Genomic DNA, 27,272 nt, shown 5'->3' with positions numbered 1-27,272 from the left:
GTATGCAGAATGAAGGGACCGAAGAAATCATCGACATAGGGAGAGATATCGAGATATACAACAACGAGATGTGGAGAGTCGACTGTAGTTTAGAATATCATTGATATCTGCTTAAAAAAATTAATTAGTTTAAATAAGCCGGAATTTCTTCATATTCAGGTTAAGTAAGACTTACCCGCCATGAGATGGATGAATATGGGTTATGAAAGGGGTCCGCGTGGTCTGTAGGGATTTGAATTCTAAACTTGTAACCAACTCAGTTATTGGGTCACCAAGTGGCTCGGTAGCTTAGTAGGTAAAGCGCTCGTCTAGCATACAAGAGTTCTGGGTTCAAATCCCAGCCGAGCACGTGATTTTTTTTTCATAATTTCACCCATAATTTGTCCATCTTTCTTCTTCTTCTTCTTTTTGGCGTTACGTCCCTATTGGGACAGAGCCTGCTTCTCAGCTTCTTATGAGTTCTTATGAGCACTTCCACAGTTATTAACTGAGAGCTTACTATGCCAATGGCCATTTTTGCATGCGTATATCGTGTGGCAGGTACGAAGATACTTTATGCCCTGGGAAGTCCAGAAAATTTACAACTCGAAAAGATCCTCGATCAGTGGGATTCGAACCCACGACCCTCAGCTTGGTCTTGCTGAATAGCTGCGCGTTTACTGCTACGGCTATCTGGGCCCTGTCCATCTTTACCACGCGTAATGAGTTAATTAATTATTCTTAAGTTTTCAATATTTCGTAACTATCGTTTTCCATTCATAAAAACAACAGCAAATATAATTTCGTAAGGTGACTGTGCCGTTAGATTTGAAAATGAAAAGTGATTGGAAATTTTGTAGAACAATTTTTCTGAACTACGATTTTTTTGGGTCTCACTTGCCCTGGAGGACCTTATTAATTTCTCTTAAAAGAACGACTTTTAAAACATGAGACAACGCAAATTTTCATTCAAAAAAATTGGCGATATCTATGAATTTAAAATAAAAAACTGTTGAAGTTTATCTAACAAAAAATTATAGTTTCTCAAATCATTTATAAGAGAAAAAAATAACACACCTATGATATTATGATATAATATAAAATTCTATTTTAGAATAATAGGGTGGATGTCACCACAGGGAAGTTGCTTGAAATTGAATGGCCTTCAACTTTGCTGAAGTATGTATACTATTATTTCTACAAATCAGAAAGTTAGCTGTACCACTTCTATGAAAATGTGGACTACCCTAATTTATAATAACACGAAACAAACCTAACAAATACAAACAACTTTGTACAAAACCGTTTTCGTCTGATGTTTCATTATTGAGGTGAAGATGCATCGAAGCCAAACCTAAAATTTTCAAGAGCACAAATTCAGAGAACTAAACAGACATTCAAGTTGAAAACATGATCGATTGTTCAACACCAGCGTGTGACCAATCGATTAAATTTTCAGCTCAATCAGCTGTCTGGCTCTCTTGATTTATGTTTTTGAACATTTGAAATTTGGCTTCGATGCATCTTCACCTTAAGCTCAAATGCATTTTCCCGCGTTAAACTGCTTTTGGGACTGCTGTGCACTTACCGTAAGTTCTTCTTCTTCTTCTTTCTGGCGTTACGTCCCTACTGGGACAGAGCCTGCTTCTCAGCTTAGTGTTCTTATGAGCACATCCACAGTTATTAACTGAGAGCTTACTATGCCAATGACCATTTTTGCATGCGTATATCGTGTGGCAGGTACGAAGATACTCTATGCCCTGGGAAGTCGAGAAAATTTCCAACCCGAAAATATCCTCGACCGGTGGGATTCGAACCCACGACCCTCAGCTTGGTCTTGCTGAATAGCAGCGCGTTTGACACTACGGCTATCTGGGCCCCTGCTTACCGTAAGTTCTTTTTGATTATTAATACAAAATCAAGACTTTTGAACCGTAGACTGATATTGGAATACAAACTTTTAGTGAACTTAGGAATTGCTTTCGTTTCGAGATTAAGCTTAACATCCAGCGCTTCAACAGATTGTTATTGTTACTGAGTGCCTGACTTTACCTCCAATTCAAATGTAGGTATATTCACCACGGAACTCAATCCAGACGCAGTTCAATTTTCCGCACAATTTTCTCATCAACTCACTTCGCCTCACCGAAAACATTCTCACCTTCGCACCAAGAACGAACTGCTGCCACGACGCTCTCACAAGTCCTCTCTTTCTCCGATGCCGAGTGCATTTTCCAGTCCCCGACGGGAAAACTGTTCTCTCACGCACGCCTCGAGCAACGACACGACTAGTCGAGTGCGTTCCCATCGCTGCTGCCAAGTGTGGATCCATGTATCGTACAGATGTGTGTCCTCGAGCTCCGTGCCAAACATCGGCCATTCATATTTAATCGTCAGTTTCGCTCGAGTCGCAATCCGAATCGGACGCGTGTGGACCGTTTGACCCAAATGCCGTGCCGAGAGTCGCGTTGTTCGTGTGCGGGAAAATTCCCAACTCCCAGCGATCGACAGGAAAAAGCGTGTTAAAGGTGCATGTTGCTTCCATCTACCTGCCTGCTGACTAATAATATCGGACTTTGGTGCAGCTGTCTCTCTCTGGAAAAGGGGAACACTTTTTGTACGACAAATTCCCGGATCCTGTACCAGAAGAGTGAATTTGTGTGCGTTCAACCGGGACAAAAACAATCGAAACAAATCGATTCCAACGCGGTGCATTGCACATCCGGAAGCGAATCCAGCCGATTTCCTGGCACAATAGGCCTGTGCTTTTGGTGGTGGGAGGGGGGTCACAGTGTAGGGTGGAGCTTGTTTCTTAAAATCTTTCGTAGTCAAAACTTATAAAGTGGAAAGCGATCATGATGAAATGGGATATGTTAGAATTGTTGGTGAAGGTTTAGAAGTGGCGCAAACGGCATAAGTGCAATCTTACCAATTTCAGTGAACTCTTTATATTTTTGTTGTACTTTTCAGAAATACTCCCAACTTTTGTCAGAAATTACTAATAATTTTAACGATGTTTGTTCCAATGTTTCAACATTGGATATTCTATGTAACTCATTAGTACTATACTAGAGAGGAAGCTTAAGAATCATTTTCAAAATGTTATTTTTAATCCTCTGCAGAGCTTTCTTCCTGGTATTACAACAGCTAGTCCATATTGGTACAGCATACAACATGGCTGGCCTGAAAATTTGTTTGAATGTCAAAACCTTGTTCTTAAGACAAAGTTTTGATGTTCTATTAATAAGGGGATAGAGACATTTTATATATTTATTGCATTTGGCTTGGGCTTGGGCATCCTCAATGTGATTTTTGAAAGTTAAATTCTTATCTAGCATGAGCCCTAGATACTTAACTTCATCTGACCAATTTATTGGAACCCCTCTCATCGTGACAACATGTCTACTCGAAGGTTCCAAATAAAGAACTTTTGGTTTATGTGGGAATGTTATTAGTTGAGTTTTGGAAGCATTAGGAGAAATCTTCCATTTTCGCAAGTATGGAGAAAAAATATCCAAACTTTTTTGCAATCTACTACAGATGACACGCAGACTTCGTCCTTTGGCGGAGAGGCACGTGTCATTGTGAAAATATTGTATAATATTGGTCCCAAAATGGGGAACACCAGCTCTTACAGGAAGTCTTTCAGATCTGCAGTTCTGATAATTAACCTGAAGTGTACGACCTGAAAGATAACTTCGGATTATTCTATCAATGTACACTGGTCCTACAGTTATGAATCATTCAAGGCTCTGCTAAAATTTGAAACATTATAGAAAGCAAAATAAATAAAAAATTTTGATGAAATCAATGAGAATGGTAAAGTGAGGTATATACCTGAAGTTCATGCACAATGTTGTCATTAAAACTGTTGAAAACATTTGAAATTTTCACAACATTGTTTAAAACCAAAAAAGTTGTCCACAAATATGAATCAATGTGAACACGATTTATGAATCAGATGTTTACTTTCAATTATTTTGCAATTAAATGTTATATAGTTCATATGTTTATTATAATACTGCTTCGGACAACGTTAATTATATCCGGGGGTGAACCGGAACCAAGTATTTCAAGAATCTGCAGGCTACGGGGGTGATATGTAAAATTCAAATTGCTCGTATTCGGGCATAACTCCATACTTTTTAATGGAATTTTGAGGATTGCTTCACTATTAGTTGTAGTTTCATAAGTGATGGGAAGATATAGCTCCAGAGTATTGAGGGCAAAGTTATTCCTGAACATCTCTGGGTCAGGTAGGGTAAAAATCACAAACTTCCTTTTAGAACTCATTTATCATTTGGAAACGAAATGTTTTCATACAAAATGTGAACAGGCCCATTATTTGTTAAGTTACGAAGGCTCATGATATTTTTAAAATTTATAATTAACCTAAAGTAAAACTAAGGCCTCCAGAATATCCTGGAAATTTGTCATAATCAGCACGAGTTTATAAGTTTTTTTTAGCGATTGAAGCCTACGTTTGTTGGTTTACAACACTTACTAAACCTTAACAGACGTGTCCACAAATTTTGACAAGAAATTGGATATTGGAAGTCATCCAAATCGTTCTGGAATTCGTGTCCTTATGATCTACTGAATCTACTACAGTCTATACTAACCCAATTCTCTTGAAACTTACCCATTCCTATCCATAAAGCTTCATATGGCTCAAAAATTGCACTGCTATGAATATTGGTAATCTCAAAGTCTTCAGAACATACTGAAGTTGTGAGCATCAATGTCTATACGCAACTAAGCTTATTTTTCAAATAAAATGTTCCATTAAATATCCATACTTCATCCATACTTCATCACAAACCTCCGTTATATTTAAACATAATTGTTTCCAAGCTTATTGGTTGCACTATGAGTTTTAAATTACTCTGATGACAATATTTACAATATCTATTGGATCTACTGGTACTGTTTCTCAATTATTTTCAACATCTGATATCGCAGAATCTCTAAGGGCATCTTCAAAGCTTCGAAAATTGGATTTGGATATTTCCTCTTCTTTCTGGAGTTTCGTCCTTATTGAGATAGAACCGGTTGAGGATCTATTTGTTATGGAAATCATTGATAAATTGAAAGATCCCAGTACACAACTGTTCAAGAAAAGATCCCAGTAAATAACGGTTAAAGTGCTCATAAGAACAGGTTCTGCTCAGGAGCAGGTTTTATCTCAATTGGGACGTAACTCCAGAAAGGAAAGGAAACATCCAAATCACATTTCCCAAAGCTTTGAAGATGCCCTTAGAGATTCTGCGATATCAGATGTTGAAAACAGTTGAGAAACAGTACCAGTAGAACCAGTAAGTATTGTAAATATTGTCATCAAAGTAATATAAAACTCATAGTACATCCAATAAGCTTGGAAACAATTATTTTTAACTATAACGGAGATTTGTGATCAAGTATGGATATGTTAAAAACATTTTATTTGAATAATAAGTTAAGTTGCGTATAGACATTGATGCTCACAACTTCAGTATGTTCTGAAGACCTTGAGATTACCAATATTCATAGCAGTGCAATTTTTGAGCCATATGAAGCTTTATGGATAGGAACGAAAAAGTTTCAAGAGAATTGGGTTAGTATAGACTGTAGTAGATTCAGTAGATTGTAAGGACACGAATTCCAGAACGATTTGGATGACTTCCAATATCGAATATCTTGTCAAAATGTGTGAACACGTCTGTTAAGGTTTAGTAAGTGCTGTAAACCAACAAACGTAGGTTTCAATCGCTAAAAACTAACTTCAACTCTTGTTGATTATGACAAATTTCCAGGATATTCTGGAGGCCTTAGTTTTACTTTAGATTAATTATAAATTTTAAAAATATCATGAGCCTTCGTAACTTATTGCAAATAATGGGCCTGTTCACATTTTGTATGAAAACATTTCGTTTCCAAATGATAAATGAGTTCTAAAATAAAGTTTATGTGATTTTTACCCTACCTGACCCAGAGATGTTCAGGAATAACTTTGCCTTAAATACTCTGGAGCTATATCTTCCCATCACTTATGAAACTACAACTAATAGTGAAGCAATCCTCAAAATTTCATTATAAAATATGAAGTTATGCCCGAATACGAGCAATTTGAATTTTACATGTCAGCCCCGTAGCCTACGGGTTAATGTTGCCGCTAGTGAACATTGAATTTGTGGATTTATATACTACTGGAGCATGTTTATTTGAAGGATGATGGCAGTTAATGATCTAATACAGAACTCGTAAATGCTTGACTCTTCGATTGCCTTTACTGAGGATTCCAATATTATATGCCGATTATATGGTGGCACATTGCGCACGTGAAAAAAATCGGTTACATGAATGTAAATTATACTCCACGACCTCTGATTTTTTATTCTTTTTTTATTTTTCAAAAGTCTGAATACCTTTTACTTCTTTATGTGTCTGATAGAAGATCCAACAGTCTAGCCAGGGAGGTAATCTAAAAAAAACTTACGTACAACAAAATTGATCATAAAAATGACAAACAATTGGTATTGATATCAATCAGGGAGGATGCAAACCAGTTCTTTTCTTACCACTCGTTACTTTTGGTCCTTCTGTAGAAGCAATACTCCGTTTTTCTTGCAAAATTAAGAAGAACCTACCAGGTGCAACTAAAACATTCGTTACATTTGGTAGAAACAGTTTATCTTTGTGTTCCTCGCAAATTTAGGATTTTCTATTTATCCATAAATTATTCAACATAACTATCTTTGAGGTCTTGTATAAACAACGTCTACAATTTTAATGGCCATATAAAATTAAAATCCCCCTAAATAACTTTTTTTTTTCATAAGAATTTGTTCTTTCCAAAATCAAGGAAATTTATTAGTATGTTCAGATTCCTTTTCCACAAAAAAAAGAAATTTGTGTAGTTAAAGAACGGTTCCAAACTACTCTTGCTCTCCTGTAACAAAATTTTACTTCGGAAATTATTTGAAACAAAGAATTATTTTGATAAATACTAAGTACTAGTAGTTAGAACGCTGATTCATCAATTGTGACTTGTGTGTATATTTCCCACAATTTATTGATCAAGTATTTTACTCAAAAGTCTTAGCCAAATCCATATAAATACGCATTTATCTCTCATAGCTATGTTTATTGAATCTGTTAATGTCGACTGGGCTCAATCTCTCACAAAAAAAAAACTTTGAAACAAACTTTAAAACGTCGTTTCTAGCTACACGTCAATAGGCACACGGCAAGAATCGGAGCCGTTCAAATGGCTGAAGACGGTGTCCGTGTCTTTAAAAAAGATCCAGATCACTCAAAAAAACGAGTGATCCGCGGCTCTTTTCCGGTTAGAGTCGATTCATTTGATTTATTATAACGCTTGACACGTGCCTTGCTTTGCGCGCCACGGCACACATACAAACACAGTTAAGTGCTGCTCCGCTCTCTCGGCATACAGAACCAAACAACTAATTTGCCCCGCCCACTTGCATACAAGCAGATGTTGCTTCTTTCATCTTGGAAGGGTAGGAGAAATCTGCCGAGTAGGATTCTGAGTTGGAGAATGAATGTACGAAGAATGAGAGAAAGAAAGATATGAATATGAATGGTGCGACGCGTGTCGCGCAAAAAAGAGTGAATCGCTCTTTTTTTTCCGTTCGCTCGGTTCCGATCGCTCTTCTTTTGCAACCCGCTGAGCCACTGAACCGTTCAAAGGTCCGGTTCACTCAAATGTGTGATTCAGATCGGATCCGTTCACTAAAATGACCTGTTTTACACATCTCTAATACTGACCACCTAGAAAGTTCGTGTCTTCTGCAAAGTTGTTAAGAAGCTTGAAAGCAATTTGAGGCAGCACTGTTTAGCTGGATATTTTGCCGCTACGTGGCGCTATTGTGCATATAATTTGGCCATATTCCAGTGGACTCTAGCTCATGATCCTGGCCACCTAGAACGTTCGTGTCTTTGGCAAAGTTGTTCAGAAGCTTTTTAACAGTTTGAGGCAGCTCTGTTTAGTTAGAAATTTTGATGCTGCGTGGCGCTAGTGTGCGTGTAAATTAAGTCATATTCTAGCAGGCTCTAGCTCAGTATCCTGGCCACATAGCATGTTCAAAATTATTCAGAAGGAATTTGAGGCAGCGCTGTTTGGTAAACGAATTTGATATTTGGATATTATGGAAACAAACAAATACATAATATTATTCGATTGAAATTTTGTCGAAGTGAACAAATAGCATAGCATAGCATAGCATAGACTGACTGTACATGTCAATGGTTGCTACTCCGTGATTGATCGGAACTGGTAATAATTGCACTGCGATCCAAATGAATAAAGGATGGGAGTTTCCGCTTACTCTCGGAGTGCAATTTTAGCAGATCTAATATTATTGATCAATAACGACGCCGGCCAAGTCCTTACAGTCAGTTGGGATGGGGAAGGAATGTTAGGGTGTAATGATTGTTGCTTCTAGAGACCGAGAATACCTCTGCATCTCCACAATCACCACGGGAAGGGTGTTTATTAGTGGAGAAGGAAAAGATCTGGGAGTCACCTTTGGTCGGTGATGCGATCCATGGATAAGGAGGAAAAATACGGTTTATATTTAAAGCTAGTTTTGTCTCAAAAAGTATTTGGTAGAAGATTTGAAATAAACGTTAACATCTGTAATGTCGAACCATTCAAAAGAAGTTTTTATTAATGGCGAAAAGAGAAAAATATATGCGTATATTTTAAATTATATGAAACAGGAATAATGCCGACACTTGTAGTGAAGAACCATACATAGTTTGTTTGAAAATTACATAAAAGTATTACTGAACATTTATGCCTCAAGAAGAAAAGTCTTTGGTAGAAGTTTCAAAATAAACGTCGACATTCATAATGTCGAAGAATTCAAAAAATATTTTAAGTAATATTAAAAAGTTTCTATGTTTATAAGAATTGTATAATACAGGCATAATGCCGACACTTGTAGTGACGAACCATACAAAGTTTGATTTAATATTAAAAAAAAGTAACGTTTACATGAAAAAATGTGTTATCATAAGCATGAAACGAGCTCACAGTTGGTAATCCATCCTCGATTGAACACGAATATCTTTTCGCACTCACACAGCGCGAACAGCAAAACTTTTCGGCGCCTCGAAAACGAACCGTCTTGCTTGGGCTTTCCAAAACACGCGAACCGAAAACCTAACTCCCGGCGTCCCTAAAACGAAGCGTCTTGTTTGGGCTTTCCAAAACACTGCCCAGCAAAACCCACGAACCGAAAACCAAACTCACGGTGTCCCGAAAACGAAGCGTCTTGTTTGGGCTTTCCAAAACACTGCCCAACAAAATCCGCGAACCGAAAACCAAACTCCCGGCGTCCCGAAAACGAAGCGTCTTGTTTGGGCTTTCCAAAACACTGCCCAGCAAAACCCGCGAACTGAAAACCAAACTCCCGGCGTCCCTAAAACGAAGCGTCTTGCTTGGGCTTTCCAAAACACTGGCCAGCAAAACCCACGAACCGAAAACCAAACTCACGGTGTCCCGAAAACGAAGCGTCTTGTTTGGGCTTTCCAAAACACTGCCCACCAAAATCCGCGAACCGAAAACCAAACTCCCGGCGTCCCGAAAACGAAGCGTCTTGTTTGGGCTTTCCAAAACACTGCCCAGCAAAACCCGCGAACTGAAAACCAAACTCCCGGCGTCCCTAAAACGAAGCGTCTTGTTTGGGCTTTCCAAAACACTGCCCAGCAAAACCGGGAACTGAAATCCGAACTCCCGGCGTCCCGAAAACGAAGCGTCTTGCTTGGGCTTTCCAAAACACTGCCCAGCAAAACCCACAAACCGAAAACCAAACTCCCGGCGTCCCGAAAACAAAGCGTCTTGTTTGGGCTTTCCAAAACACTGCCCAGCAAAACCCACGAACCGAAAACCAAACTCACGGTGTCCCGAAAACGAAGCGTCTTGTTTGGGCTTTCCAAAACACTGCCCAGCAAAACCCGCGAACCGAAAACCGAACTCCCGGTGACCCGAAAACGAAGCGTCTTGTTTGGGCTTTCCAAAACACTGCCCAGCAACACCCACGAACCGAAAACCAAACTCACGGTGTCCCGAAAACGAAGCGTCTTGTTTGGGCTTTCCAAAACACTGCCCAGCAAAACCGGGAACTCTGAAATTTTGTCGAAGTGAACAAATCTTGAAAAACTTTCTCTTAAATATTCGTACTTCTAAAATATTTCTATTCAAATATATTGTAATTTATTTTAAAATGATATTGTTCAAAAACTTTAAAATTGTTCAAAAGGATTTCTTTAGTTTCTCATAGATAGTTATTTCTGACATGGAGCTAAAACTTCAGGAAAATTATAAAGCAGGAAAGTTTTATACAGGTCTCAAAACTTGACCATTTTGTAATGAAATCAGCTATAGTTAACTTTATTCTTGCCAATATTGTTATTTTAAAACCAATCACGCAATTTTGGTTTGCTTTCGGTATTCTGAGTAACTATGATGAAGATACTATGCTTTTAGATCTAGGTGGTAAGGATCGTAATATGAAATAGCTTGAAAAGCGATAAAATTTTACAGTATGCTTTTTATTCCAATTCAAAATTCTGGTGTAGTGTTTTGATAACCATAACATTGCCTATTATTTAGGTTTTGAGATATTTCATCTTATGAAGGAAAGTGATGCTTCATTTTTGAGAGTGTAGATAACATCTAAGTAAGAATCATGAACTAGAGCCTGCTGGATTATGATCAAATTTACATACACACTAGCGTCACGTAGCGGCAAAACTGCCAACCAAACAATGCTGCCTCAAATTGCTACCAAGCTTCAGAACAACTTTGCTGAAAACACATGCTTTCTAAGAGGTTGAGATTTTAAGCTAGAATATGACCAAATTGCATGCCCACTAGCGTCATGGTGCGGCAAAAATTCCAACCAAACTATGCTGTCTCAAATTTCAGGCTTCTGCACAACTTTGCTGAATACATGAACTTTCTACCCAGACAACCAGAATGTACGTATAACAAAATCACTTTTTGCGATATGCCATGCTTATATCTGCAAAGTTTCACGGCCTTAAGCTTACAAAAGTGGAGGGGATATCCGTGCATACTTTATATGATGCACACATCATGCAATGCGAGTGTGTTGATTTTATTGCGAACTAATCTCTACTCTTAGGGATGGTTCACAAATTATGTCGCGCTAAATTTCAACTTGTTCGACCCCCTTCCCCCCTTTGTCACACTTTTTGTATGGGTCCTCCGAAAATTTTGTAAGGCTTGTCACGCTTGGCTCGACCCCCTCCCCCCCCCCCCCCTGGAGCGTGACGTAATTTGTGCATGACCCCTTATGCGACTTAATTTATATTAACAAAATTGATTTGACAGATGCTATGGATTGATCCAACTTAAATTGTACGAATATACGGGACGAAACGAAATGGATATATGAAATCATAAAAAAGCATTTTATGCGAGGAAACCATTCGTCCAAAGGATTTCATCCACCATGTAGTGCGGGAGTGATGAAATTTGTACGAATAAACGACTTTGTTCGTCAACTGTTATGCGATTTCTGGTCGTCGGGGTAAGTGGTTGCCCAAGTAGCACGCGAAACATCTTTCAAAGAAATGCTTGCCAAAAATGGTTTCAAAACTGTATCAATAAAAGTATCTGTAACTTACCTAGTTCTAGTTCCGTTGCATATTATTCAAAAACTCATAAGGTTACATTGTCGTTCCAATGAACTTGCATTACACCTCGTGTTTGACGTCTAACATCATTGAAACGGCGAGATTTGTTGCAAATGTCCTCTGCAAGCATCAATGAAGTCAAGTTTATCAAGATGTGTTCTGTAACTTTTAAAATAAACTCTTGCAACTTCTCCAAAAATGCCAATTTTAACGTTATGTTTCAATACGCTTTCATTTACAGCATCCGCAACATAACTTCATTGCATGCAAGCTGCGTTTCAATACCCACAACTCAAGAAGATTCATCCCAGTTGCGTGAAAGTTGCACTGAACTACGTGTTTGACAGCTAAAAGTATGTTTGTTTCAATTAAGTTGCACCTTACGTATCATGAAACAACTAAAACATGTTCTAGCAACAGTTTATTTGTTTCCATGGTGTTTCTCATATGTTGCGCGAAAGTTTTTGCAAAAACTTTAGCTATGTAGTGCGTTTCCATGTTTTGCCAGTAACGAACTTGTATTCCGAAGGGTGCAGTATTAAGCAACAAAGCAATGTGGTCGCTTATGTAGTGCATTGGTGAGGCAGTTTTTCGAAGAGCTGGTGGAGTAGTGAGTAGAGGAGAAGATTAATAATATAGAAGTCGGGAATTCGATTCTCGTTTATATTTTTGTTTTCATTTTTTTCCTCTTAAGTATTTTGCAACAAATGTGCATTTTCTCTAGAACATAAACATGTTGCAAACTGGCTCCGCCTCTTGCGCTTTTTGCGTTGCTGTTCAGTGCAATTGTACGTCATATTTTCAACGATTTTCAACTCTGATTAGTTTCAAGAGATATGTTTATTATTGAGTTGAAACAAACTGTGTTGCTTGGGTGGGATCATGAGCTAAAACCTGCTATAACATGATCAAATTACATGCACACTAGCGCCACGTCGTGACAAAATTTCTAACTGAACAGTGCATTCTCAAATTGCGTTCAAGCTTCTCAACAACTTTGCTGAAGACACGAACTTTCTAGGTGATCGGGATCTAGAGCCTGCTAGAATATGACCAAATTACATGCACGCTAGCGTCACGTTGCGGCAAAATTGTGCATTAAAAATTGTACCTAATGATTGCCATAAGGCTGCTGAACAACTTCGCTGAAGACCGCAACTTTGCAGAAAGTAAGTGTTCCGAGATACTGCTTCATAAATATTATAGTTTTCAGGCGATTCGGGCTGCTGCAATATTCACCTGGGGTGTTGCAATACTATGTGATGCGGTTCCATACTTATGGTGGGTAGTGTATTCCAGTCAGCTGGTAAATTATTGAAAGTGGAGCTGATAGGGTTGAGCATCGCTTCATAGGATATTTCAAATGTAATAGGGGCATGATCAGAATCAAAATCAGTATGAGTAACCAATTCGATACATACAAGTCGATTAAGACCAAATTTATTGTTTAAGTGCTTCTAGAAGAGGAAACACAAGTAGTGCTATCAGGGTATTGAATTGAAAAATATTTTTAAGAGCACTTGTCAAATAAAAATCCGGATATTAAATTGGAATTACTTTGCGAATTTCATGAGCGATGTTTGACATTAAAATCACCAATGACCATAAATGTTGATTTATTGCGAGTTAATTTCGCAAGAAAATGTGAAGCAAATTAACTTGCTGCCTAGTGCACTGAAAAGTCAAATAGACAGCTATGAAAGATATTTACCAAGGTGTGTTTCAACAGAAACACCAAAAGTTTCAAAAACTTTAGTTTCAAATGACGAAAAAAGTTGATGTTTTATACGCCTATGAATTGCGAATCCAAAACAAAAAAAAGGGTTTCATTTGAGTTTGGATCCAGACATTAAATAAGCGACAATATTGGCATACTATTTATCACGGTTTTTTTTACATTCAAATTGAAAAAAAAAATCAAACGATTACCCGACGGAAAAAAAATAGCTTGTGAATGTGTCTGATTAAAACTGGAAAATGAGAATTGTTGGAGATGCTGCTTGAGGCATTCAGGTAGCGAAAAACGTTGCCGTTAATATACCTGATACGAGCCCTAAACGATTCGTTTGCGAGAAGGGCAATCCCAAAAGTTAGACTTATAGTTGCCTCCGCAATTTGCGCATACAAACTTTTGGTATCTTCCTTCACATGACAGAATACATAGAGAATAACCTCAGTAAATCATGCATTGAGCATCCATGAGGCATTATTTGATACCATGGCCCCTCTTCTCGCACCGATGGCACTGAATGTGGATCTGGAAATTTTTCCAAGGTTTCTGAAAATGTTCTATAGATCACTTTTGTTGAAGTGGACTAAATAATATTTTTGAGAAAGTCCTTTCCAATGAATGCCGGATTGGGTTCTGTTTTTCATAATTATTGTTTGAACTAATGAAAATCGAAGTAAATCATTTACTCCATTTTTGATCTCTTCAGGTGAATAAGTCACCTGACACAGACCTTTCAAAACAAACGTTCAGTTTTGTCGTCATAAGCAAAAAATTGGTGCTTCTTTTCATCAAGATGTTTAAGAAGAAGTTCGCGATCTTTAAGAGTTTCCGTCAAAACGCGACAGTCTCCTTTCTTTGCGATTTGGATGGAATCCTTGATTTCCCTAATGGGGCTCAAGATCTCCTGTCTAAATCCTTCAAAATTCGGAACAGCTAACCAAGATAGGAGGCACTCTTTGTTTCCTCACTTGAATCAAAGTGTCTGGACGACAGGCTGCTTCGATTTGGTTTTCTGAAAATTTGTCTAATGCATCGAACTGATTGCTCATTTCGATGCAATTATCAACATTAACAAATTTCACCCCTGGAAGAAAGCGTGCATTTCGGAGAAACGTTCTTTCTTCCATTTTTGCCACGTTTAGTGACAGTTTTGAACCCCACTTTTATGAAAGGAATTTGTGAACTGAGAGATTCACAATTCCTTTTGTTTGCAGTTGCAACCATGTTCAGTGAATAAACGAAAGAAGAAGTGACCTTCTAAGAGGTTTTTCCAATACGGTTTCCAAGAAAGATTACCACCGCTAGCTTTCACTAACGGGTCCAACGAAAAATTGAAGGCACGGGTCCTAACAAGGATCGTAAAGGGATTAATAGTAGAAAAATAGTTTTATTGCTTTAGGTAGTTTTAACAATTTCCGAATGAATTTGTGTACGTACAACACGAGGGTACCGATTTTTTTACGACCATCATTATCCACTTTGCAATGTTTGAAAACGAAAGATTTTGGGAAACAAGGCCCACCCTAGGGCCAGAGTGAGCCCAGTTCCAGGTGCGAGTGAGGAAGAAACAGTGGAAGAAAAATTGAGCAGAAGCAAGTGAAAAAATCGAAATCAAAATTTATGAAAATGTGCCTTGCATGAAGGAAAATCGCGTATCTGTCGTACACGAAAGAACCGATATCGCGATGACGCGCTGCTATGGTAATCAGCGTACGTGAGTCTTAATTAGCGTCGAGTTCGGAGTCCGGAGTTCCATCGACCTGAGTTCTGCCCATTTGCCGTTGAAATTCGCCGTTGAAGTGAAACCGGAGGATTTGATTATACCTTTGGCTTTTGTGAGTTCCGATGTGCAGTGCAGTCAGTGTGGTGCAGTGAGCACCCGAAGTAGTGGGGAGGAAGAAAAGGTCAGAATTAATATTCAAACCCATTTCGCTCGTTAGGGAAATCGTTATCATCTGCAGGCGATGGCCATGGCACTCGAGGGATGGAAATGTTGTTTTACGTTATGGACTTTGAAGTTGGGGGAGCTTGAGTCGGGACTTTTGTTCAAGGTTCAGTTTACATAGCTACGAAATAAAAAACTTGAGTTAGGAAAAACTTATGAGTTAATCATAATTAACATAGACTGATCGTTTTCAATGACTGTTTATTGCTTTCCGCATCGATTAATTGCAGACGTATTAGGTATATTCCCAGCTAGTTGCAATAACGATAATGAACTGTACACTATCACTAGACCTTATCACATTTTAGGATCTGCCCATAAAATAAAAAAATAGTGGTGCTTTGTAATTCATATAGCCTACCAATGCATACACTTCATACAAATAGTAGGCATTTGTATAGAATCGATGTCTCTACAGAATGGCTGTCTTCAGCGTAATGTATTAGTCGAGTCTAGTACACGACACTGAAGGCGGTCTTACAGCTGAGCATAGCATATCATAGACTGACTGTACATGTCAATGGTTGCTACTCCTTGATTGATCGGAACTGGTAAGAATTGCACTTCGATCCAAATGCATAAGGGGTGAGAGTTTCCGCTTCGTACAATTTTAGCAGCTCTCATATTATTGAACAATAACGGCGCCGGTCAAGTCCTTACGGTCAGTTGGGATGGGTAAGAAATGTAAGGGTGTACTGTTTGTTCTATCTAGAGACCGAGAAAACCTCTGCATATCCCCAATCACCACGTGAAGGGTGTTTGTTAATGGGGAAGGAAGAAGATCTGGTAGTCACCTTTGGTCGGCTTTGAGATCCATGGATAAGGAGGAAAATATGACTTTTACTTAATATGTACTATTTTTGAATATTGTCTCGCGGTGAAAGGATGTATTAATTTAGAAGATTGAGAAAATACGTCGACATTCAAAATGTCGAACCATTCAAAGGTTATTTTTAGTAATGACAAGAAAAGAAAACTATGTATAACAAATTTATATATACAGCCATTCCATGGAAAACCGATCTAGTGGATCTCCGAATTCCGTGAAAATTTGCTATTTTGTTCCTTATCCGAAATAAGGATACACGTATTTTTGGATTTTTTGATTAGGGTGACCATTTCCGAAATAGGGTGACCAGAAAAATCGCGATTTTGCAAAATTTTTATTTTTAAAAAAAATTATAACTTTTGAACCGTTCGACCGATTTTCAATCTTTTTGGAAGAAATGAAGGCTAGAGATTTTGACTTTTCAGGAAAATATAAAATTTCACAAAAGTTGTGTTTTTTACATGAAAAAACTCAATAGTTTCCGTTTTTTCGTGTTTTGAAGGCCTCGAGACCAAAGGGGCTATCGCTGTTCTCATTTTTTCTTGAAAGTTCAGAAAATTTTACGTATACTGTCAAATTTACAGCGATGTATGTTTTTTAGTTTTTGAGATATATTTTTTTGAAAACAAAAAATCAGTCATTTTTTATCGGCACACACTGTAGGTCTCAGCGCATTAGATTTGTAATGTTTAAAAAAAATTAAAAATTTTGAACAGCTTAACCGATTTCCAATCTTTTTGTCTATTTTTTTTTTAATAAAAATTTTGCAAAATCGCGATTTTTCTGGTCACCCTATTTCGGAAATGGTCACCCGAATCAAAAAATCCAAAAATACGTGTATCCTTATTTCGGATAAGGAACAAAATAGCAAATTTGCACGGAATTCGGAGTTTTCATGAAATGGCTGTATAATAAGAATAAAAGTTTATACCGACACTTGAAGTGACGAACCATCCACAGTTTGTTTGAAACACAAAATCGTTCTATCTTGAATTATATGGTGTTGTAGGCTATAGATATGTAATGGCAAGTTTATGTGCGAAGATCGGTATTTTTTTTTATTTTGTGTTTGAGAAGACATATGCATTTTATTTTTTTATTTTTATCTTTATTAACGAGATTTTTAGCCCTGGGCTAGTTCATCTCGGGACCAACGGCTTTACTTCCCTTCCGAAGGAAGTCGTCACTGAAATTTTTGGTGACTATCTCGGGGATGGGATTCGATCCCAGGTCCTCGGCGTGAGAGGCGTGTGTTCTAACCACTACACCAGGTCCGTCCCCACATATGCAATTTTCTGTTTTAACTGTATAAACACATGCATATAAATCGTTCTCCGTTTCACCTCAACGGTAAACACATGAAATTTAACGGCTTTAATCAAAGTGACAGTGTTGATAAGAGTACACAATGTACTGATAAACGTTACTCTAGCTAAATAACAAAATTTCAGAAAAATAAAAAAATATATTGATTTTTTTCCAACCATCTCGCAACATCCTTTTTAACCTTACATTAACAAAATTTCTGCAGTTTTTTGATAATAAAATGTAAATGTGAACATTCTTTGACAAAGATTTGCAAAAAAAAATATAATTTTTATTATATTTGTGCTGCAAAACACTGAAAAAATAATGAATCACATTTTTCCTGGAGCAAATTTCATATATTTTAAAGATTTTGTTTATTCAAAATTTTATAAAACCATCAAGTTTATTGAGAAGAAAATAACCATCATCGATTTATAAATTTTTCAAACCCAGTTTTTTGCTCAAAATTTTAACAATTCTCAAGAAAATCTATCATTGCATTACACTTGGTATCTGGATGGCAATGATAGATTTTTATGAGGATTTCTTTAAATTTGATGATTGCTGATGATTGAATGATGGATTCTTGAGCCTCAAAGATATCTTCTGTCACTTAAGTTTGGATGATTGCTATGAGGCGAGATCGATAGTGACGAACTTGACTGACGATATAACTTATTTTGGGAAAAAAATATTATATGATGTATGGCCCAATAGGGTAAAAGCACCGGTTTTAGCCAGCCTAAGAGAAAATGTCAATAAAAAATATACATGAAGCCATATTCATACTAAAAATGTCAAATGCAAATTTTCAATCCATATTATGTTTGTAAATTCTATTTAAATCGAAACTGAGCTAAAACCATTTTTTTGCTATGAAAAACTCGTTCGTCAATATAGGCCATCAGAACCAGTTTTGACCAGAGATTTAATTTCGGTTCCTTCTAACTATGGTTGGTTGGGGCAGTCTCGCTAAAAGGGTGGAATGAGCATAAATTCTTGAAATTTCATTAGAAATGGCACACAATCCTTAAAACTGACAAGGAAATGAACCAATTGACATGGTCAGTGGTCAAAACTCATAGCAAAAGAAATAATGATCAAAAAACTGCTCATGCTCCCGGGACGATCCTTGAATTTTTAAATGGCCACAATTCAAAGAACAGTAGATAAATCAATTCCTTGGGTGAGACGGTACCGGGTCATTTTGTCCGATTGCCATTTGGCCGGATGCCGTTTGGCCGAAATTGAAAATAATAGGGAACTACAGTTAGCATGCATCTGTAATAAATATCAAAGCTGAATTTCAAAGAACAGTTTATTCAACAAACATTTATCATCATTGGTAAACAGCTCTTTAGTTTTAGTTCAAGGAAAAGTCAATGCTGAAAGAAAAACATTCTAAATGTAAGCAATTATTCACTTCTCAGCTAGCAGTAATAACTGACTGCATAGGTTTCCTCATTGCTTCTTAGTCAGCTTCTGACAATTACCAAAATGGTTTACGATGACTTATTGGTCTTTCTGTAACATTGATTTGGTTCAATCCTTCTGATTGTACTTATTATTTATTTCTAGCAATCATAAGTTTGGCTTCTTCTTTTCACAACGGAGAAAAGGTTAGCTAAGGAGTAAGTGTTCACCGAGTTGTTTGATTTTATTTTTAATAAGACTCTATGGACGTATAATAAACCATAGTTCCATTAACTATAAAAAATATTAAAATATGAAAGATCAGCCTATGATCAAAAGAAGGAGAAATCTGTTACAAAAATTTAAGCTAGTGTAGTGCAAATAATTATTATATCAGTATAACTATAAGGAACTGCCAATGATTTAAAGAAGTTAAAATCCCCATTTAAAATATAAGCTAAATTATTGCCAGTCGTAATGAAATCTATAGCCTATGTTTAAAAGAAGGAAAAAAATCTTATGAAACTATCAAAAACATTTCAAATCTTAGCACACCGTTGGTAGCCCGGAGACGAACCAACCATGAGCTCAGAGTCTTGACGCGAGTGCACAACTTCATCTTGAATGAACAGATAGTTTTATATATTCCCTTGGACAAACATGACGTCCCGCCACATCATAAAGATCGACAAGTTAACTAGCAGATCAGTTTCTGAGCCACACATCAGCTTTGAAAAAAAAATAATTTTATTTTGTTTTTGATTCGGCCAAACGGCATTCGGCCAAATGGCCAGACACCGGGTGAGACATTCCCCTGACCCCTTCCCCTATTCTAGGTGACGGAAAAAGCGTGGATACGAGGGGTCCACGGCTTCAAACGGATATCTCAACACCAAAGTGAGCAATTTGCGGTATTCGGTAAAAATATTCAGCAGATTCTGCTAGCTGGCGCTAGTCACATATTGTCTTCAATTGTCGGTATTTCAAAATCCTTGTCAACTACAGTTAACTCTCCCTTACTCGATATTCCGTATCTCGATATCGAGTTAGAGAACCATAGTAAAGGTTGCTTTTCATGGCTAACTCGGTGGTCCCTTGGATCGCAGTTGCATTGGTTTTGTGTTCTGTAACTCGATACCTCCCTAACTCGATGGTCCCTTCAATATCGAGTAAGGGAGAGATGACTGTAGAAGTTTGATGTCATGGTCAAATATATTCAGCAGATTAAGAGCTGTCTGGTGGTGAAATTTATGATAAAAAAAACACATCCACTTGGTGCCTATAGTAACAAATTTTCTTCATCCCACTTTATTCCACAAACCTTTTTAGCCAGAAGGTTGGTGTCTTCGGCATGTTCAACAGATCAAGAGAGATCTGGCAATTAATATAATTACAAATTCATCCTCCGCTTGGTGTATCATAACTTATTTTACCATTCTGTATCTCAATGGCGCTCTGCATTGTTTTGATTTTGCATGGGATTTTGACGTTTACTGGCCTTGTTGTTTACACATTTTGTGTAGGGGTGAAAGAGAGAGAGCGATTTATGTGCAGAGCCCCATATCTTGATAAGCTAGAAGGCTTTTAGATTCTATGATTGGAAAAAAAATAAAAATGTATCTTTATACACATTTTCAGTGAATAAATATTATTCCCGGTATCAAGTCAAAGAACATCATTCATGCAGGTTTTTGTGACTCTAAATTCAAACATTGTTTTATAAGCGTCACAAATAATCGCGCGCTTGAGCACGTGCTATGGTGAGGCACATTTTTTTAGATCTCATGTAGCAATGTACTAGCTCAAACGATCACCTCTGCACTGGCTCATGCGCCGTCTCATGAGAAAATCTCAATGTGACTGTGCATTTGAGACTCGTTGGCGAAGGTATCAGAAGCAAGGAAACGGGATTAACCTATGGATTAAACTGCCCGTTGGAAGTTTGGAAGGACTGCCGTGGTTCAACGCGGTTGAGATTCTAGCATTTGAATTGAAAAACTTGTGCTGGCCACCGAAGAAGCATAGGCATAGACCGAAGTCGTATGCTTCCGTGGGGTTATTGTACTAGGCAAACATAACTGCATAAAAGTACTCCTAATAAGCGCATGCGACGAGCCTCACGAGATATCTCATGAGACTCGCTCACTAAGATATATTTTGTACGTATCCGCATCTCGTGTCTCACATAAGCTGCGATATGAAATATCGCATGGCACACTAGCTCATTTAGGTATACCGTTTTGATTCATATTACGGACACTTAAGGCCTCAGTGAAGTATAGCACAGCATAGAACATTCAAAATAAATCATTCTGTATGATTCTTCAGCGTTATCGAGCGCCGGAAGCCCTTAACTTTCAAATCGTGGGTAAAGAATGCGCTTCCGCAACTTGAATAATTTTAAATAAATCGAAATGTATAGCCTTTTGATGATTCTTATTCCGGACGAGTCCTCATTTTTGTCTCATATTCCGGACACTTTGATTCGAATTCCGGACATCTAATGAAAATCATTCATAGAAAAGTCAAATCATCAAATGACATTGTTAAACCACTAAAGAGACGTCTAAGGCAGTTGTGCATTATAAATTTGCATAGATATTTATCAAAATAGCTTATTAAAACGAGCCTCGAAATTGAGAACTTTCGAACGGCAAAAATTGAAACATTTCGTGTGAAATGTTTCCCATACAAAGTAGAGTGTCCGGAATTACAAGCTGTCCGTAATATGAATCAAAACGGTACATGAGAATCACGACACTCTGTCTGCTGTAGGCGTCGGAGTGCTCGAAGACACTTTCGTCGTCGTAGAATGGCTGCCTTTGCCTCGGGGCACCACCACGGCACTGACTTCGGTCCGGTTCGTGGGATAGACTTCTTCGCTGCTAATATTTTTTCGGTGAAACTAGGAACATCCCACTCAACATCTGCGTGGATGGTTTCGATTGTGATACGTTCGTACAACGACCAATCTGCTTGGTCGTTGAGCCACTTTTGCCGAGTCGTTCGTGGACTGCACCATCCGGGTATGGAAACGATTATCGGGAAGTGGTCGCTATTGTGTGTATCTGACAGGGTACGCCAAGTGAACCTACATGCCAGACTCTCAGTGCAGATAGATACATCGCCGGGGTATTTCCCGTAGTCGGATCGATACGAGTAGGGGAGCCGTCATTCAGGATCACTAGTTGTTTGTCCAACGTTGTTTCGGCTATAAAACGGCCAAGCGCGGTTGACTGGTGAGACCCCCATGCGAGATGGCGGGCATCAAAGTCACCGAGAAGAAGAACCGGACCTTCTAACTGCTCGAGAAGTTCTCTCAATGCTGCCTGACACTGAGCTGAACTCGGCGGGATGTATACCGATACAACGGTAACCTGGATCAGCGCGTGAAGGCGAGCAGCAACGATATGTAGAGAGGTATCGATTTGCACCGTGTTGCAAGTAGTTGACGTTCGTCGACTGTAGCAGCAACGTGTAGTTTCTACCAACGAAGTCTGGCGGAACGACAGTCTGATTCACCTTGGTCTCCTGCAAGGCTACAACACATGGTTCGAGGTTGGATTTGAGTAGCTTAAGCTCGCTTATGTTAGCCCTAAGACCACGGATATTTCACTGGAGAGCGAAGCAGCTGCCAGAGCGACTATCCGTAGCTGATCGTGCGGTGGATGACGAGGTTGATGTTCTTCGGATCGGTGGGTCTGTTGTGGGAGAGAGAGGAAGTGCGGTAGCCTCTGTCGGTGAAAAAACTAGTCTGTCACTTGCCTGTGGGACGCTTTGTCCCACAGTACCAGCTGCTGTCGAAACCATTACACTAGTTCTGCCAATACCGACAACAGCCGGCACTGGGGAAGCGCTTTGTGTAATGTTTCTGCGGTGAATTCTCGAAGGGCCTTCTCCGGTAGATAGGGGTGATGCGGTGTATCCTGAAAGATAATCGGACGCAGCAGCAACTGTTTGCGATGGTAAAGTAGAAAGACTGACCTGTGGGACGTCTTGCCCCACAGTGCCAGCCATTGCCGAAACTACTACACGACTGCTTCCAGAAACACCGGCAATAGCCGGCACTGGGGAAAACCTTTGTGCAGTATCGTCAGTGTTTTCGTTGTTGGTTTCGATGCTGTTGTTTGATGTTGGTAAAGAGTGGATGGTACCTCGTTGGTTTTGCAATATCGTGGTGTCGTGTGGGATTCCATCGGTGAACTCGTTATCAACGGGTTGGGGTAAGACGTCCCGGATGACTCCTTCAGCCTGCCGAACTTGCGTCGGAAGAGGTACTACACTTTCCCTACTTCCGAACCGAAAAGTCTCGTTGTCCGTGTTTGTGCGAGGGTCGTTGTTGTATTACGAACGTTGTTCAAGAGTGGGGTTATCGAAGACGCTGGTTAGGAGGTGTCTCCGATACCTCAGACTCTTCTTCGGAATACTCCATCTGAGTCAGGTCATGGTGGTGGGTGCGGTCTTCTTCAGGGGCGGGCTGATATCTGGCGAGGAGGCTGGTTTGGGATAAACGAATTTTGGAGGTCTTCCGCGGTCTCCTGAACGGCCGGGGAGTTCTTCCTTGAGCGTGTCATCGGGCCACTCGTTGCTCTCGGCTGTGGCGGGGCTTCTCAACGACGACAGATTCGCTCACGTGATGCATTCTTTCTGGGTTAGACTGCTGCTTGACCTGCTTGATGAAAGCCATCATCTGCTCGATCGACTCCTCTTTCTTTTTGTTGTCTTCCTGTAACCTGGCGATTTCCTTATCTTTTTGGAGCATGGCCGCTTCCAGCTCCTTCAGCTTCTGCTCGAACACGCTTTGTTGGGCGGCTACTAGGGCGTAACTACCTGATTGTTGCTCCACTCGTTTTCTCGCTTCGGGGAAACTCAGGTTTTCACTCACTTTCACCTTGATCACTTCAACCTCTTTTCTATACACTGTTCACTGGCAATTGGTTGGCCGATGGACACCCTTGCAATTACGGCACGATGGGGCTTCACCGCATTCTTCCCCGTAGAAGTTCTGCGAACAATTGACGCAGCGTTGCGGTCCAGGGCAACGAACACGAGTGTGCCCGTAGCTGAAGCAGCCATAGCAGAGCGGGTTCGGAAAGTAAGGCGAGTAGCGACACGGAGCAAGCCAACTTTCATATACTCCGGGTACGTGGTCCTACAGAACGTAAGGATCAGCGCCGGTGTATTGACCCTTTTGCCACCTTCATTCCGGGTGATACGCTGTACACGAATCACCTTCTGGCTAATCATCTCCGTCAAAATGTCCTTTTCCTCCATCAAAATGAGGTCGAAGCACGAGATGACACACCTACTTACATTCAGATTGGGGTGAGGAACAACTTCTACCTCGGTTTCATCAATTAATTTTGTCAGCTTTAGCAATTGAGTAACTTGGGCTTCGTACCCTGCGCTTCGGTCTTCGCACTCTCAATTGGACCGCCGGTACATGCCTTTGCCGATTTCCCGGTAATGTACGGGTTGATCGGATGTGGAGTTCCGTTCTTTCCAGACAGCTGGAGGAACGTCAATTTGCCAAATTAGTTCGTTGGATCCATAAATTCTGGCAATCTACGTTTGGCGGACCTCCCTGGGTCGCCGCTATTAGCGGCCGCCATGTTGTTTTATGTGGACAACACTTCCACTGGCAACGGTCACCCGTTACCTACCCCAAATAAACAAAAGAAAAGTAAAAGGAAAGATCCTACCTTCTTTTTTCCTTGGTCGTAGAAAGCGATGTCCAGGCGTTCCCAAAATTTTGTGCCGCACTGTAGGCACTACTGGACACTACTGTAGTGAAACCCCTGGTGAGCATCGCTCACTTTCTCAATTCCACTTATTTCCCAAACTTTCGACACTTTTTTTTTCAACAAAAAAAAATCAAGAACACTGACCTCTGCTCCGCGTTTTCGGATAGTAAAAAGTAGATTCGGCTGATGGTGCTATGCCACCTGAACACGAACCGCCGATATTGGCAGGTGCAATGTTATCCGGGTTATAGTGCTTTGTGCAACGCTAAATAACTGCAATAGAATTGGCTGATTGTGCTGTAATCAAAGTGTATTTTTTGAGGGAAGGTATTGAAGATGGCTTGTTGCGCCACCCGGATAGTTTTTTTTTTTTTTTTTTTTTTTTTTTTTTTTGAGAAAAGTGTGATTCGGACAAATTAAGAAGAAAAATCATAAAGTTCCATGCCGTTAAGTTCTATTTACAATGAAACCATTCAGAGGTTGACGATTCAAATTTCCTATAGAATCGTTGAAGTTTTTTGAGAAAACGGTTTTCTACTCGGCGTTTAGACATATGAATGTATTTGGTGAGTTTGTTCCGATTAGACTACATATATTAATGCAATCTGGGCTTTTTCTGTATCATGGGGACGGGCCAATTTATTTTATCGTTTTAGAGAGCGAGTAATGGCGCTCAAACCAAAGCTTTTTAGCTAGGGCACTAGGTGGAAATACCTGTGTCCCATCCCTGGAAGACCAACGCGCATGGAGTGACACTAACTTTCTTAGCTGCGTCACTCCCAACAATGATGAAACCATTACATTCACACTTACACCCAATTACAAAAAGTATACAAAAAGTATACTTAACTACACCTACACTAAATTTCAACCCAGTCGCATCACTCGCTTATAGTGAATCCTAGACCATCACCTTTCCCTTCATCCAACTCCTTGACATCTATGAGGGCGTCGGTGAGTCGCTGGCCTCTCTTCAAGTAGGTGTCATATCATCATTTTCCTTTCCTTTCCTCGTAACGGAGAAGATGGGCGTGGCCGGCAATGGACATTGTCATGTCTTTTCATTTCTGACTTCCGATTGGATAGCTATTCCATCCAAAATAGTTCTCCATGAGCAATTGGAATAAGAGTGGTAAAGCAACTAACATGACAGTTTTCAGTATGCAATCTACGAAATACTCCCTTACCACGCAACGCAACGCAACGCAACGCAACAAAAAAAATCAAGAACACTGTGCACCACCGAATGGTGAATGAGAACGGCCAGGGAGCCGGCTGACGGCGATTTGTTTGGCCGTTTCAAAGCTCTTGGGTGTCACTTTTTTTCGACGTTTTCGGCCGTTCTAACACCGATTTTCACCAAACCTTCAATATGCACTTATTCTTCACCACCACAACCACAGATTCACACGCGTTTCGATCGCGAAAACCGCGAGAAACTCGGAAAAACAACTGGTTTAACTCGAACGCGTGTACGAAGACAACCGGTCAACACAGTGTTTCGGAACGATCTGAGAAAAAAATGTTTGTTTTGGATATGGTCTCTAAGGTGTCCAGAATCAAGTAACTGGAACTAGAAAAAAAATCCATTATAACGCTTTCAGATACATCAATTTTTCAAAAAGTTATGGGCATTTGAATAAAAAATATAAAGCCTATCACAGTCATTTGGGCTAAACCCTGTATCATGTGTCTTAAAACTATAAAATAAAAATCTTTACAACCGCATGCAGCTATAATCAGATTTAACTAAAAAAAACAGGTCAAAGTTTTTCAGATTTATGGTATTTATCGGCTTCGTCAAGCGATTTTCGAATGAGAATAACAAAAATTATGATCATGAAAACGAGTTTTTTTTTTTCAGAAATTGCTCCAGCCATTCCTTAGATATTTGAAAAGGATTTTTCCATATAATAAATCATCGTAGATTCTTCTACCGACATGATTTCACAAACTCAGTTTTTTTAGCTCGGTTTTCCAAATCTCGGTTAAAGTATTTTAACCGAGATTCAGCCAACAAGTTCTGTCATACTCGACATTTATTTGCTAAAATCTCGTCTAATTTTATTGCTGACTACTAGACTGTGCAAATATCGTATTTAATTATCCGAGACCTGGCATTGTAAATTAGATATGCAGATAATTCGTTGGGACCTTTTGTAGTAATTTTTTAACGAAATTTTCCAAGAATTTTGTTGTACTAAAACACCGGTGATTCTCTCCACATTTTAAGGAGAAGGTAATTATGTAATTTGATAATATTCCAAGAATTATTTCAGCTCTTTTCAATGGGGTTTCCATTTAAAATATGACAGAAAGTAAAAAACAAAAACAAAATGCCGTCAAACGGGGCTACTTTTGACATTATTTTCACATTGTTCAACTTTGAGGATTTGTAGTTCTAAGAGTTATGGATAGATTTCGATAATTCTTGCAGATATATGCAAGTTGTATACAAATGTGTAAAATATGAGGCAAATCCATTAATAAATAAAAATATTGCTTGAATAGCGAAAAAAATGTGTCCTTCAAAACAAAATAGGGGCTACTTCGGACACTGCTAGAAATCAATACAATTTGATAATTAAATGATTTGTTCTCATAAATTTTAAACAGATTTAATGGATTATCGTGCATTATGTTGTTTGCGAA

At 39.0% G+C, this 27,272-nt stretch overlaps 1 protein-coding gene across 5 annotated transcripts in view; it reads left to right on the top strand.

Moving 5' to 3' along the window:
- The first annotated feature begins 2,363 nt into the window (after positions 1–2,363).
- The window catches only part of LOC5564316, a 90,531-nt gene continuing 65,622 nt past the window's right edge, over positions 2,364–27,272 (top strand). Inside the window, exons 1-2 of one of the 5 annotated variants that reach the window (XM_021851187.1) lie at positions 2,364–2,507; positions 14,898–15,216. The gene's annotated coding sequence lies outside the window, so the exon portion shown is untranslated. Of the gene's footprint in view, positions 2,508–14,882; positions 15,286–27,272 lie in introns of all 5 variants that reach the window. The other 4 variants (XM_021851183.1, XM_021851186.1, XM_021851184.1 and 1 more) reach the window with 4 other exon arrangements.

This window comes from Aedes aegypti, chromosome 3 (genome assembly GCF_002204515.2).
Source record: "Aedes aegypti strain LVP_AGWG chromosome 3, AaegL5.0 Primary Assembly, whole genome shotgun sequence".
Classification (NCBI taxonomy): domain Eukaryota; kingdom Metazoa; phylum Arthropoda; class Insecta; order Diptera; family Culicidae; genus Aedes; species Aedes aegypti.
The sequence above is the reverse complement of the archived record's forward strand: the minus strand, read 5'-3'. Positions and strand labels throughout refer to the sequence as shown.